At 38.7% G+C, this 14,660-nt stretch overlaps 1 pseudogene; it reads left to right on the forward strand.

The window, feature by feature from the left end:
- Nucleotides 1–8,660: 8,660 nt before the first annotated feature.
- On the forward strand, nucleotides 8,661–9,665 carry Apool-ps2 (apolipoprotein O-like, pseudogene 2; annotated as a pseudogene).
- The last annotated feature ends 4,995 nt before the right edge of the window (nucleotides 9,666–14,660 follow it).

Genomic DNA, 14,660 nt, shown 5'->3' on the forward strand with positions numbered 1-14,660 from the left:
CTTCCCCACCCCCACCACCACCTGATCTCTTCTGTTTTCATCTCCTTCAGCCCTAAACTCTATTTTCCCTTTCAGGGAGATCCACGCATTCCCCCCTTGAGAGCTCCTTGTTACTTAGCCTCTCTGTGCCTATGGATTATAGCATGACTCTCTTTTGCATCGAGAATCCACTTGTAAATGAGTACACACCATGTTTTTCTTTCTAGGCATATGTTAACCTCACTCAGAATGATTACTTTTTTTCCTGCCAACTTCATGATGTCATTTTTTAATAGCTCACTAATTCTCGATTGCTTGAACTTATCAATTATTTTCTTCATTGTAGGCTTCTATTTTTCTAAATCTAGTTTAATTTGGGTACTTAAAGGTTTTAACCTCTATTCTGGCCCACCAGCTACCAAAGGAAATGAAGGACAAATGGGGCAAAGGAGAATGTGGATCTATTTAGAAATAGTTCTTTGGGCCAAATCCAATTTGTGTTGTCAAAATATCAGCAGTTCATTTCATAGGAAGAACAGCAGGAGCTCGATCCACTCCCAACCACCATTCATGAATCAGCAAAGAGAGATCAATACAGAATGTTTCTTGAGTACTGTGTATATTTTGGTTATTAGCACTGTGACATGGTGACAGATTAATTATTAAAGGAACTGAACATAGTAGGTGACTAGTGTTTGAAGAAAGGATAAAGTAGAATGGAATAAACAGGGGAACATAATAAAATCAAAGATATTAGACTGTTATAGTTAAAGGTAAAAATGTAAAGACAAAGATGGCAAATTCAATCCAATAATCCAAGGCAGACTGAGTATTCAGGAGGTTGATTATGGAGACCCTCAATTTCAATCCAACTTGGGTTCTTGCAAAAAGGCAATGAATTAATATAGAGAAAGGGATTAGAGCAGAACAAAGTTCATCCAATAAACTGCAGTTAGATATTCAATAAGGTAAGCTTTCAAATCTAAAGAAAGAGCACCAGGCCAGGTATAGATCATGTTCTCCCCAATCTGGGCATGGAGATGTGACCTATGTCTATACAGTCACTTGTGTGCAAAGCATAGCTGCTGAGTCTAGCCACGTGTGGAGACTTTCTGCAGATAGGATATTGATGCCTGTCCTACTCTCATGTGCCTCATAATGGGGTATTGTAAGACTACCACTTTATTTCTAGTTGAAGGAGAGAGCATAAGTCCTGAATGTTCCTCTAAGATACCTCATGTATGTGACGTGATATTTCCAAGCAGGCTCCTGTTCTGTTTATTGAAAGGGAGTGAAAGGGAGGACATAATTTCATGTCCTGCCTTTGTATTGCTTTTACTGGAGCAGGACACAGGTACTCAGTATATAACTCCATGCTACCCCATTTGAGCTGGCACGGGATACCAGTCTATCTCTATATAGTCTGCTGCAGGCTACGGTTTATATTTTGATCATAATGAACCTTGGTTCATACTTAAAAATCCCAATCTATTCAGTGTTATTCTGCAGCATAGATCTAAATATAGGTTTAATGATATATGTTCTAGAATCTCAGATTGAGTTCTGAAATGTATTATCTTGTACCTAGAGTCATCTACCTTCTGCCTAAGCAGTTTGGGGTTTATCTGTTTTCTTGTTTAGTTGTTGTCATTGTTACTAATGATTTTTTTTTCATGCTCATGTTTCATGTGAATGGGAAGAAACTATCTTTTTCCTAACAACAGCTTTTCCTCTGGAGGAAATGAAGCTTCTACTCATAGATTTTAGGGTTCATCCATGTCTATCCTTTTCTACATCTCTATTTGTGTTTGTTATATATCTCTTAATGAAATGACTCTGTACTTCTCTATAAAATGATGCTTTCAACCTTCCGAGTTTGCTTTGGCATTTTGAGAAGAGCTCTCCTAGGATGATATTCCCTAACTATAGTCTCTGGCATTTCTAGAGTTCTTACTTCTCATTGCTATTGAAATAATGTTCTTTTACCATCACCCCTGTGATGTGGTCTATTTCCATGGTTCACCACATTTTAAAAATTGACTTTCTCTCCCCAAAGCCATGAACTCCCATTTACTTATTTGCTAAAGGTTTGAATATGAGCCACGTGCTTCATGCTGGGATCTTGTCTGGATTCAGATTTCCTATGTTTTTCATGTTTCTACAATTACTGTGAGATTGTATATCCATTTGTCTTATTTTCAATGAAATACAGTTTTCTGATAGAAATCCATCACATTTGATTATTAAAGTATTTTTTGACCCTTGATGCCTAAGCCTTGAGGGGAGTGTGATGTAGAACTTATATTTAGTCATGGACAGCTTTTAATGTTTGGCCCTTTGACCAAGATCTCTATGTTCATTACCATCTACTGTGAGACAAAACCCCTATGATGAGTGTTAGAAGGATCAGATGCTTATTACATTAGCATGTCAATTGGTTTTGTCTTTGATTAGTTTAAGTTTAGGCTGTCCTGTTAGTAAGCTTATTTCAGTATAGCTTCTTCCATTTATAGAAAAAAATAGTTATTTACAAACTCTGCAACTATCTTGCTCTTATACTCTTTCTGTACCTTGTCTGCAATGATCCCTGAGCATTATATTTGGAATTTGTCTGTATATATGTATATATGATGTGTACACACACACACACACACACACACACACACACACACACACACACATATATATATATATATATATATATATACACATGTATACATATATGGACTAAGCTCCATGACCCTGCATTTTGATTGGTTGTGGTTTATTCTAATGAGCTCTGTTAAAAGGAGATTTTCCTTAAGGAAGAGTAAAAACTTCACTTATCTGGGCTGTACTAACTCTATCTACTTAAAAAAACAATATCAAGAGGTTTTTCCTTAGAACGCGTGACCTATTTAGTCACACATTTTTGCCTTCCTTGTCCTTTGCCAGGTATGGGTTTCATCTCATGAAACAGGCTTTAAGTCCAACCAAAGATTGATTGGTTACCTTCTTAACATTTTTGCTTCTACTTATATATGAATGCACATCTATTTTAGAAAAATGTAACTGATAGATCAAAGTATAAGAAAAATAATATGTTGGGATGTTATAAAATGTTTTGGCATGGTATAAATGTTGAATAATATTTAAGTAAGTTTAAATATACTTATTATGACCGCTATGATTATTTCATGGTATAATCACTGAAAGTCTTTTCTTCTAATTTGATGAAATACTCAGTTCATAATTGGTACTTCCTGCATTGTCATTCAAAAGAGAAATTTCAACTGTACATTTATCATAAGACACTTTTTGTTTCTTTATTTCTGATAGAAATTCAGTGTCTGTCAGAAATAACAAACTTAACCCAATGTCCCTAGACAGATGAGTTATTTTATGTTTAGACTTGCTCTAGGGGTGTTATGGCTAGTGAAGGATTATGCCATTGGAAACATTTTCTCACATAAAGTGGATCATATTCACCCTAGGCTGTTTTTTCTCTCTATTTGACTTTTGTAGAAAATGAAAAAAAAAAAAGTAATAATTTTTACCTTGTAGTGGGAAAGTAATTCTTTGTTTGCAGAAGGAACAACACGTTTTCAGTATTGGCAATAGAAAGACATATTGAGAAAGCAATGCATGTGGCTCAGTAACTCATGCTTCATATTATAATCATTCCTTTTTCACTTACAATGTGTTGCTATAAAGTGTAACTAAGAAATATTTTAACGTGATGAAATGTTTTCTTCTAGGAGTCAGACATTTTACATACTACTGTGAGTAGTACATATCATTGTAAGGCTTACTTATTAAATGAAGTTTTACTTGACATTTCTATATATATATATGTGTGTGTGTGTGTGTGTGTATGTGTGTGTGTGTGTATACACATATGGAATTCACTGATGCATGACAAATGATGACATAATCATATACTACAGTTAGTAACATGTTTTCAAGAGAATATATATATATATATATATATATACCACCTATCTTTCATTATTCCTATCTCATGACACAAGGTAAGTATGATCACTTACTGCTTTGTTATGATATACAATTACTCAAGAAAAGATACATAACAAATATATTCAATGTTATTTTTGGCAATTTAAAATGTTTTTGGTTATGTGAAATATTTTAATAGAGTAGATCCATAAGATCGTATATTTTCATTTTGCTTGGTGTTTAATTCCACACAATTTTATTAACCAATCTTTAACTAATTGTGATAGAAACTTATTGACAATTTTATAGGTGAGAAATTGTCAGTTCAAAAGGAAAGCATAATTAAGCACTGAATTCAGCAGTTAATCTTGAACTTTGTGGCCAACAGAAAAATAAATTGAATCCTTATAGATAATCTGAATTCTGAATATTGGAAATTATAACTATATATATATATACATATATATATATATATAAACAAAAATATACGTATTAGACTAATATGCCAAAAGGTATATAGAAATCTATGGGTGTTTACCAGAAGTCCCACACCCGTGGATCCCGGTCCGCAGCAGCTCTCTGCTCCCAAACCCCGTGGGAGAGAGACCTCACCGCCTGGTCAGGTGGGCACTCCTGAGGCTGCAGAGCAGAGGAGACCACCAACACTGCCCACCCCTGCCCACATCCCTGGGCCAAGAGGCAACTGTATAAGGCCTCTGGGTTCCCGTAGGGGAGGGCCCAGGAGCTGCAGGACCCCTGTGCCTGAGACACCTCCGGAACCTGAAGGAAACAGACCGGATAAACAGTTCTCTGCACCCAAATCCCGTGGGAGGGAGAGCTGAACCTTCAGAGAGGTGGGCGCGCCTGGGAGGCCAGAAGAGACTGCACTCTGCGCACGTCCAGACGCCAGAGGAAAACACCAAACGCCATCTGGAACCCTGGTGCACAGAGGCTCCCGGAAAGAGCGGCGCAGATCTTCCCGGTTGCTGCCGCCGCGAAGAGGACTTAGGCAGTACCCCCCGAGCAAACTTGAGCCTTGGAACCACAGGTAGGACCAACTTTTCCCCTGCAAGAAACATGCCTGGTGAACTCTGGACACACAGAGGCAAAATTCCTCTAGGACCGGGCACTTCCTGTGTTTACCGGAAGTCCCACATCCGCAGATCCCGGCCCGCAGCAGCTCTCTGCTCCCAAACCCCATGGGAGAGAGACCTCACCGCCTGGTCAGGTGGGCACTCCTGAGGCTGCAGAGCGGAGGAGACCACCAACACTGCCCACCCCTGCCCACATCCCTGGCCTAAGAGGCAACTGTATAAGGCCTCTGGGTTCCCGTAGGGGAGGGCCCAGGAGCGGCAGGACCCCTGTGCCTGAGACACCGCCGGAACCTGAAGGAAACAGACCGGATAAACAGTTCTCTGCACCCAAATCCCGTGGGAGGGAGAGCTGAACCTTCAGAGAGGCAGACACGCCTGGGAAACCAGAAGAGACTGCACTCTGTGCACATCCAGACGCCAGAGGAAAACACCAAAGGCCGTCTGGAACCCTGGTGCACGGATGCTCCCAGAAAGAGCAGCGCAGATCTTCCCGGTTGCTGCCGCCACGGAGAGGACTTAGGCAGTACCCCACGAGCAAACTTGAGCCTTGGAACCACAGGTAGGACCAACTTTTCCCCTGCAAGAAACCTGCCTGGTGAACTCAAGACACAGGCCCACAGGAACAGCTGAAGACCTGTAGAGAGGAAAAACTACACGCCCGAAAGCAGAACACTCTGTCCCCATAACTGGCTGAAAGAAAACAGGAAAACAGGTCTACAGCACTCCTGACACACAGGCTCATAGGACAGTCTAGCCACTGTCAGAAATAGCAGAACAAAGTAACACTAGAGATAATCTGATGGTGAGAGGCAAGCGCAGGAACCCAAGCAACAGAAACCAAGACTACATGGCATCATCGGAGCCCAATTCTCCCACCAAAATAAACATGGAATATCCAAACACACCAGAAGAGCAAGATCTAGTTTCAAAATCGTATTTGATCATGATGCTGGAGGACTTCAAGAAAGACGTGGAGAACTCCCTTAGAGAACAAGTAGAAGCCTACAGAGAGGAATCGCAAAAATGCCTGAAAGAATTCCAGGAAAACATAAATAAACAAGTAGAAACCCATAGAGAGGAGACACAAAAATCCCTGAAAGAATTCCAGGAAAACATAATCAAACAATTGAAGGAATTAAAAATGGAAATAGAAGCAATCAAGAAAGAACACATGGAAACAACCCTGGACATAGAAAATCAAAAGAAAAGACAAGGAGCTGTAGTTACAAGCTTCACCAACAGAATACAAGAGATGGAAGAGAGAATCTCGGGAGCAGAAGATTCCATAGAAATCATTGACACAACTGTCAAAGATAATGTAAAGCAGAAAAAGCTACTGCTCCAAAACATACAGGAAATCCAGGACTCAATGAGAAGATCAAACCTAAGGATAATAGGTATAGAAGAGAGTGAAGACTCCCAGCTCAAACGACCAGTAAATATCTTCAACAAAATCATAGAAGAAAACTTCCCTAACCTAAAAAAAGAGATACCCATAGGCATACAAGAAGCCTACAGAACTCCAAATAGATTGGACCAGAAAAGAAACTCCTCCCGTCACATAATAGTCAAAACACCAAATGCACAAAATAAAGAAAGAATATTAAAAGCAGTAAGGGAAAAAGGTCAAGTAACATATAAAGGCAGACCTATCAGAATCACACCAGACTTTTCGCCAGAAACTATGAAGGCCAGAAGATCCTGGACAGATGTCATACAGACCCTAAGAGAACACAAATGCCAGCCCAGGTTACTGTATCCTGCAAAACTCTCAATTAACATAGATGGAGAAACAAAGATATTCCATGACAAAACCAAATTTAAACAATATCTTTCTACAAATCCAGCACTACAAAGGATAATAAAGGGTAAAGCCCAACATAAGGAGGCAAGCTATACCCTAGAAGAAGCAAGAAACTAATCGTCTTGGCAACAAAACAAAGAGAAGAAAAGCACACAAACATAACCTCACATCCAAATATGAATATAACAGGAAGCAATAATCACTATTCCTTAATATCTCTCAACATCAATGGCCTCAACTCCCCAATAAAAAGACATAGATTAACAAACTGGATACGCAACGAGGACCCTGCATTCTGCTGCCTACAGGAAACACACCTCAGAGACAAAGACAGACACTACCTCAGAGTGAAAGGCTGGAAAACAACTTTCCAAGCAAAGGGTCAGAAGAAGCAAGCTGGAGTAGCCATTCTAATATCAAATAAAATCAATTTTCAATTAAAAGTCATCAAAAAAGATAAGGAAGGACACTTCATATTCATCAAAGGAAAAATCCACCAAGATGAACTATCAATCCTCATCTTCGTTGGTTTATATACAAGTGTGCAATTTCTAGGCTTGAAAGTAAAATGATGCTATCTGGTGCTGGATAGAGGAGCCTTATTTTTTATTATGGCAGCTTGCTATTTTTGTAACATGGTGATTTGGTTGAACACAATAAAGTACAGTAGTAACTGATCTCCCCTTCTTCCTGGATGAGTGAGGAGATGATTAAATGTTGATGTCAGCATCCTTGAGCATATTCAGATGAGCTTCTGCTTCTGTTGAAAAGGATGCTGTGTTTGATTGTTGTCCGAAGCTTTGAAGCACTACTTGGCATCTCCTTCCTTGGAGGTCTCACTGTTTAAACATAACAGATTTGATAGCTTGTTGGTAAGGTGAGGTCCAGCTTGTCTCCATTAGGTCATCTTCATGTGAATCCGGTTGTTATACGGTTTTGTTTTAGGGATATTTCATTTTTTTAATAACAGTTTTAGCTGACTTTCATGGAGAGAATGAATCCTTAGAACTGTGCCACTAGTGAAAGGAAATCCTGTCTAGAGTATGTTTCTTTACAAAGCTGTGTCACACCATCCTTTGGGCCCTCTGCTGGAAAAGTAGAATCAAGTCTCCAATAATGCCTTTTAAATTGTATCCTCTAGTATTATAGATGTAGGACAGTACTGTATCATACCTCTGTGGATGTAAAATAGCTTGTACCTGCTTTATGATACGTAGTAGTGATCGTGCTTTATCAGAGCTGTTTTTAATGATGTTGCTCAGAATGTTTTCTTTCCAGATGATGATTGAGAAGCTAATTTAAAAAAAAATGGTGCCAGGTACCACAAGAGTAACAGAGCTGTGCTGTTTTCTCCGGTTTGTTTTTTTACTTTTTTTTTTTTTTTTAATGGAGTGTGCTGGATGTCTCTACAGTTTTGTTCAGATGACTGCAGAACCTGGAAAAGCTGTTGCTGCTGTTGATGCATAACACACTGCTATTATTGGTCTTTTTATATAAATATAAATATATATATATACAGATATATAATTTGAATTTTTGGAAACTTTAACTGTGCTGTCAACTTTGGAAAAAAGTATCCCCGTTTACTGTGTTGAGTTGGCACTGTACAGAAATTAACAGCCATATTGGTCTAGAAATGTTGAACTTAAGTTTTTTTCCATTTGTACAGGGGTAACGCACTGTATTAAATATGTAAGGTCTTATCTACGTGGGTTTGATTACAAAAACTAATAAAGTATTCTCTAAATTAAAAAAAAAAAAGAAAAATAATGCCAACCAAAAAAAAAAAAAAAAAAACGAAAAGTTATGCCCCGTTGGAAAACTTGAACCGAGAGAGGGTCATAGGTATGGCGGCCTTTAGGATGGGAAAGTTGACAACCATGCCTGCAGGTCTTTATATGCAGATATATCAGATATATAAATGTGCATCTAGCCAAAGAAGAGGAACCCAAAAAGCAGCTAGTGAGACCAGAACAGCTCCCCATATATACCGCGCCACCTCTCCATTCTAAATATGTTGAAGAACAGCCTGGTTATTTACAAAGGGGATTTACTTCCATCCATTACTACAACTGCTTATTAAACTGGTTGGTGCAAAGGCGTTTATCTCTTTATGAAAAATGGGGTCATGGATACAGTACAATTTGGAAAAGATGCATGCGTCTATGTGAAGAATCCTCCTCAAGATTTTCTTCCCCAAATGGGAGTGACTGGCAGGTTTGGTTTCAGAGAGAAAAGGTTCCAGGTTTAAGAAGATTGCTTATCGGGCTGGAGAGATGGCTCAGCGGTTAAGAGCATCCAACTACTCTTCCAGAGGTCCTGAGTTCAATTCCCAGGAACCACATGGTGGCTCACAACCATCTGTAATGGGATCTGATGCCCTCTTCTGGTGTGTCTGAAGACAGCTACAGTGTACTTATGTATAATAAATGAATAAATCTTTAAAAAAAAAAAAAAGAAGATTGCTTATCCACTGGGACTGGCCACATTGAGAGCAACTGTTTGCTACCCTGCTCAGTCAGTAACAACTGCAAAGATAACTGGGGAAAAGGGCATATGCTACAAGCCAGCAAGTTTTTCAAGCCATTAAGTCGATGTGGACACAAAGCAGTGAAAGAGAGTTACTCCCTGAACCAAAGGAAGAAACCAAGGAAGGAAGGGCCTGATGGAATCCATGCCAAAACGCCTGACCTGAAGCATTCGGTGTCTTTGCCAAAAGAACTTGCCTCTGCAACAAAGAACCCACCTCAGAACCCACCTCAGGTACTACACAGTGTATACCTGACCCCAAGCTCATGGACCGTGGGCAGTCTCATCTAAATGATAAAGATGTGTACAGCACCAGAAGCTGAACTTGAAGCTACATAGAGAACTGCAAGATGCACCACGTTGCAAACAATGGTGGAAAGAAAAATCACATAATGAACGGGTAACTGACAGACTGTGACTTGAAATTTTTCCATGCCATTTTCAGATAAACAGTTTGGTAAACATGAGGCAAGTGGTAAAAATGTAAATTAACGAATACGACACAAATAATATTAAGTGATCAGTGAGGGAACTGAAGTAGTAGAAATACTAGGAGTACATTTTATGACTTGTAATAGAATTTACTAGAAAGCAAAATGAAGTGAAGATATAAATGTCAGTAAGACTGAATTCTAAAAACATGCATATATAAATGTATGTATATATGTATGTATGTATGTATGTATGTATGTATCTGCTTCAGTTTTCCCAATTATTGCCAGTTAACTTAGAATGGGGGTGAAAGGTAAAAGTTTTAAGGTTGCCCCCACTACACAAAGTTTAGAGCAGAAGAAAGAAACAGGTTAGGCCCCAGAACTGTATGTTCCAGGAAGCCTCTCCTAGGGCTATAGAAAAGGTAATTACATCGGCCGGTTCAACAGCTTTCTCCCAGGAACTACCTGACCATGAAGTCAGATTAAAATCTTAGAGAACAATCTTGAGAAGCAAGAAGCTTCTCTCAGGAACTAACAGACCATAAAGTTAAACAATCTTGAGAAACAGGAAGCTTCTCCTTGTGATTTTTCACTGGTATTCTCCACACTTTCCAATAACGCCATCCCTGCCCCCTTGGGTTGTGGTTTCTTCCTTTAAATACCTCTTTTCCCAGCCTCTCTGGGTCGAACTCCACTGTCCCTGTGTGGGATACGAGTCTTGACCCCAATGCACTGGTTCCTATCGATAAACCCCACGTGATTACAAAAAAAAAAAAAAAAAGAAATCTATGGTACTTACTGTTTACAGAAATCTTCTTCATTGTATTCAGCTTTTAATGCTGTGATTTTTCTTCAATATCATGATCATTGTAAACATGGAATATCACATAGCAAAAATCTTTGCTTTCCTAATATAAATAAAAATAAATCACCAATATTATAAATGAATTGATTATATTAACTAGTCCAAATAGAATGCTCCATTGTGTCCTAGTATACTTTCAGTATTTTGTGTATCTGTTATAGTGGGAAATTTAAAAATACTTGGTGAATGCATGAATACATTTTTAAAAGAAGTATAAGCTAATTTATTGGGAGCCAAAGAAACCTGGAATGTATATATATATATATATATATATATATATATATATATATATATATATATTAGTTAAGACATGTGAGAATCTATACCTGAGCACTTCATTGATTGGATTTGAGCCACGTTCAATACAGCAGACAATAAAGGTACAGTCATGTCCAGTACCAATATCTTAGACCTGTGATCAGTTGGTAAAGCCTTTCTCTGTTCAAAGTATACATTTTATGAATTTTTGGCACGTGTCTGCATATTAACAACCACAGTTGTCTGTCCCACATTGTTTCCACCCAAAGACTGCTTGCCAACATGGACCTCTTATAGTGGTAGCTAATTCATGTCCCTCGTGTACCATAGTAAACATTCTGAGGCCCCAGTGCAATAGTTGGTGCCACTCCATCAGAGTACATGCTACCACCCATCCCAAGATTTTTTTCTACGTATTTGTGTATCTATTTTTTCTTCATTACATTGGCACCCTTGTCAAGTATGCAGAGCCAAGTCATAAGCTGAAGTACTAATTTGTTCATCTGATAAAACAATATTCTTGGAGGGATATCAATTGGTACATGTGAAACTACCTATAAGCTACAGGTTAAAATCACCAAATATTAATGAAGTTTCCTGCAAAAAATGTCTAAAATATGAAGGAAATTATTGTATCTCTTGCACTTGGAAAGCTTAAACCAGTATTTCATCAAATACTGTTATTTCAACATAATACATTTCATATAATACATTTTATTTATAATTTATAATCTAATATTACATTATATTTAATAGTTTCATCAAAAACTATTATTTTTCTCTGGTCAAATGAGTATGAGTAAAAGTTTAACAAAACAAAAATTTTTGCAAACGAGAATAGTAGTTTCCTCCTGAAGTCTAGAACCTCCCTAACCATAGATTTTGACTCCATTACAATAAAAGGCAGATATTTTACTGTATGGAACTGAGCTCAAATGTAATCGAGAAAGTGCTCAGTTCATCCAGTTACCTGTGTTGTTACTATTTAATCTGTAAATGTCACTATCGTTACCTCAGATCAAACTACACAGCATGGGATGAGGCAAGACCATTTTCTTATCTGTTGTAACTGTTACTAGGCGTAGGCCTGTAAGCTTCTAGCCTCCATATGATCTAATCTAAAATGACTAGTTCAAGCTCTATTCTCTCAGCTTCTGTCTCAATTGCTGGACTGGATTTACACTAACTTTGGCAATATATCCTAATCTTTTGGCTCCTCATTCTCTGGGTCATTATGATTTCACCAGTATCTATCTTATTCTCTCTGCAGCCTGTTTTTGTAAAACTATCATACTCATATACCAGACCACCCTCTTTTTCTCTCACTTTCCTTGTTCTCTTGTGAATTGGGTGTAGCATATCTCTTATGACTTTTCTGCCAAATCTTCCTTCGATTCATTACTTTATCTGCCCGTCAATTAGATATCACTTTCACACTTGGCTTCCCCTTATGAAAACTGGCCTTATATTCAATATTAGGGAATAAAATGTGTACTAATGGTGGGAATGTGTTCTGTATTCTAGCCAGACCATACATAATCTACGGTGTGTCTGCATTCTGCTCAGATTATACATTTGACTCTGATTCTTTGCCATAGCAGCCATATTGCTGCATTAAAATTCCTCTATGTCTTCCCTTTTTCTGTTTAAGCTAAAAATGCACACAGTTTAACTTTTCCAACAGAAACAATCATCTATCCCAAACTTAACTGTCTGTCCTTATGAAGATCTATTGATAAAATGATACTATATAACTTCATAACTGCAGTCCTGATCCTCTGTCCCCCAGCCAGGGTTTCCACTCTGCTAGTCTGATGAACAATCTGTCCTTTTTCAGTTGATCTATTCCCATGAAGGGGGAGCTGGGAGATTGGGGCAGCTTTCTGCATTGTCTTTTCACTTTGAATCATGTTTTTCATGAGTAAGCTTCTCATATTCAGATTGAACCCATGGCCTTTCATCATCTGTAGAAATATAGACAATTAGACAACATAAACAATATAGAAATATAGACATTACCCAATGTAACACATACCCCGATTTGCATTCTGATGTTAAAGAAATCTTTAAAGTATAAAGGTTTATCTAATTCAGTAATTTTCATATAGAGCTTTTCAGCAGAGGCATGCTGTTTCATATATAAATTTCATACATGATCACATACAGTGACTTAGGTCTGTGTGATCCAATTGGAAGATAGACACGCCATATACTTTAATTCCTCGGGCTGGAATAGGGACACATCTTCAGTATAGAACACTAAGGAAAAATTAGTTTGTCAAAAGAAGCAACCATATTTAAAACTGATTTCTAAATTGAGGTGCATACAAATCCACAAATCAGAGAAGTAATTGACAGAATGAGTCAGAGATAGAATAAGCCCAAATCCCCAAGAGTAGTACAGAAGAGAAAAGCTATTTAAGAGAAGGGCAGGGATAAAGACTCAATCAGTTTGTAGTCAGTGCTATGAGCTCAGTGTAGTAGATGTGAATTTGTTTATGAGTTCATGCTATTCAGTTCAGGTCAGCAGAGACAGTTGGAGACAGAGAATTAAGTGAAGCCAGAAGAGTAGAACAGATTGCACCAGTTAGTTTAAGACTAAGCAGAGCAATTCAATGAAAAGTAAGGTTGGATCAGTCATCTTGCAGAGGAGTTTGAGCCATAACAATTGAGTTGAACCAGTTGTCGGGGTTCAGATGTTGCCTCACAAACCACATGAACACCGACCTTAGTCAAACATGATAGTTTATTGATCATGCACCCAGGAGTGATTGATCAGAGCCATGCTTCAGACTTGGGAGCTAAGACATGACATTGAGTCAAGACCATATAGGGAATTTTTTTTTTATTAACTTGAGTATTTCTTATATACATTTCGAGTGTTATTCCCTTTCCCGGTTTCCGGGCAATCATCCCCCTCCTCCCTCCCCTTCTTTATGGGTGTTCCCCTCCCCATCCTTCCTCCATTGCCGCCCTCCCCCCAACAATCTAGTTCACTGAGGGTTCAGTCTTAGCAGGACCCAGGGCTTCCCCTTCCACTGGTGCTCTTACTAGGATATTCACTGCTACCTATGAGGTCAGAGTCCAGGGTCAGTCCATGTATAGTCTTTAGGTAGTGGCTTAGTCCCTGGAAGCTCTGGTTGCTTGGCATTGTTGTACATATGGGGTCTCGAGCACCTTCAAGCTCTTCCAGTTCTATCTCTGATTCCTTCAACGGGGGTCTTATTCTCAGTTCCGTGGTTTGCTGCTGGCATTCGCCTCTGTGTTTGCTGTATTCTGGCTGTGTCTCTCAGGAGCGATCTACATCTGGCTCCTATCGGCCTGCACTTCTTTGCTTCATCCATCTTGTCTAATTGGATGGCTGTATATGCGTGGGCCACATGTGGGGCAGGCCCTGAATGGGTGTTCCTTCTGTGTCTGTTTTAATCTTTGCCTCTCTATTCCCTGCCAAGGGTATTTTAAGCCTGAGATCTACAAACATCTGTGCCAAGTTATCCCACCACTTAAAACATAGGGATAGGAGATTTTCTTAGAAATGTGTCTTTGTTGTATGCTTATCCTGGTCCCGTTGCTTGGGGCACTCAACTCTGGCAGGGGATTTGCCTTGTGTCATATTCATGTCTTAACTTGTCAACCAGCATGGGATTTGTCTAATATTCCTTTCTTAACTTGAAATAAAAAGGATGCCAGTTATCCATGTATATTGCTCTTTCTGCAAAGTAGGATGTCAATTCCCCTAGAGGTCTTGGGAACTTAAACTT

Source organism: Rattus norvegicus, chromosome 15, assembly GCF_021556685.1.
Source record: "Rattus norvegicus strain SHRSP/BbbUtx chromosome 15, alternate assembly SHRSP_T2T, whole genome shotgun sequence".
Classification (NCBI taxonomy): domain Eukaryota; kingdom Metazoa; phylum Chordata; class Mammalia; order Rodentia; family Muridae; genus Rattus; species Rattus norvegicus.